Genomic DNA, 1,847 nt, shown 5'->3' on the forward strand with positions numbered 1-1,847 from the left:
ATTTAATATAATAATCTTCAGGCTTTGCTTTCCTAGGTAAGTAACCCATGCTTGGGCTTTTCTCCACTATACATTTATTTACCCCTTACCTAGTGTCATAGACTGAAGGGACACGGAAGAATATCTATGAGCCTCCAAGTCCAAGTCCTGATCTGTTTAATGGAACCTAAAGGAATTTTAGGAGATCCTTTCTCTCCTAAGCAAGCCTGACTGTCTAAAACTCTTGTTTAAAAACAACAACAATTTTATGTATCGGAAGATTATCTTCTGTTCTCCTTGAATTTCTGCTATAATAATTCTTATCTTTCCCCACCCTTGCAGTCCCCCCACATCACCCATCTTCCTAAAGCCACAGGGTACTTTAGGCTGATAAAGGCCATATATCCAGAAACATAAAATAGCACTTTCCCCCAATATCCCTGCATTAACACAGAATCATAGGACAAAATAACTCTAATTTACCAGCTTCAGGAGTATGGTTAAGAAGACTGAATATAACACTCAACAGACAGTTATGTTTATGTAATATGGTTTATAAAATGCTTTTCTGTAATTATCCTCAGCCAATGGAGCACATACTACCATCCTCCTTTGAAGGTCTCAGGAGGTTAAACTCTGCTTTCTGCATAGAGTGACATGGTGAAAAACCTACTTTAAAATATTTCTTTCATGCAACATTGGAAGTACAAGTTAAAATTAGGGGCTAGGATAGACTCTCTTGATTTGGAGAACCACCTTTCTGAGCCACTTTTGTCATGAAATTTATCAATAACAATGGCCCATTGTTCTTTAGAGAACTCTGAAGATTGGCAACACACTCTCAATTTAAATGTTTTAAAATGTCTTGTTTAAAAATGTGACCAGCATGATTGTGGGTGGGCTCACCACTGCAGAGCATATAATATAACAGGGATTCATGTTTTGCCTCTTCAGATAGGAACCAGAGGCAGGAAAACGTTAAAAACTTAAATTCTTCTTGGGGCAAAGCACAGTCCCTAGTAACATGGCATTGTGCTAAGAACTATGGCTAGTAGAGAAAATAAAGGGAAATGGCAGCTGATAAATTCTAGGAAAATAAAGTTGAAGGTGTATTTTTATTTGTCTTTGTGCAAGACAGGTCCCTAATGTTATTCTCAGGTGTCAAGAAAGTCTGTTTAATTCATAGCCCTTTTGGTATGATTGGAGGGCTCATCTTTGTCTACATTATTTGACAAAACAGACCAGAGAAAATTGACAGCATGGAAAAGGGGTCAGAGACCTGCAGGAGGAGAGGGAGGGAAGGAACTGAGCCTGAGCATGAAGTGCAGAGGAACACAGGTGGGCCTGGAGAACATTCTATCACTCAGAGATCTCAGAGATACAGTATCCACAGGGAACTCAGATTACAGTAAAGGAAAGGGGATCTCCCATGTACTGGAAATTAATTGGACACAGAATTGGTCATATTTACAAATAATCTTACCTGTTACATTTGAATTAGCCAATAATAAATTATTATAAATATTCTTTCTCATTGATGTTATTTAAGTACAACTAAAGAATATCATCATACAATAAAAAATGAATTTGTTTTTATTATTTTGTATTCTCACAGCCACCTTTCTTCCCAGCCCATTGTCAGTTTGTGGGAATCATTTCTAACAAACCATAGAAATGATCCCTGAAAGTATAGTCTTATGTGGGAATCATTTCTTAATGAAGCCTATTTTACATCCAACCAGAAGATGTCAGCCCAAGCTCAGTCATCTTGGCATTTTCCTGGACCACAGAGTAAGTTTCTTTTTTCTCTCTCAGGATCAGGTACAGTGACCACAGTAGTCACTTTTCTTGGAAGTCCTTCCTGAATG

The sequence above is a fragment of the Phyllostomus hastatus genome, unplaced genomic scaffold (genome assembly GCF_019186645.2).
Source record: "Phyllostomus hastatus isolate PE091 unplaced genomic scaffold, TTU_PhHast_1.1 phas_contig_17, whole genome shotgun sequence".
Lineage (NCBI taxonomy): Eukaryota > Metazoa > Chordata > Mammalia > Chiroptera > Phyllostomidae > Phyllostomus > Phyllostomus hastatus.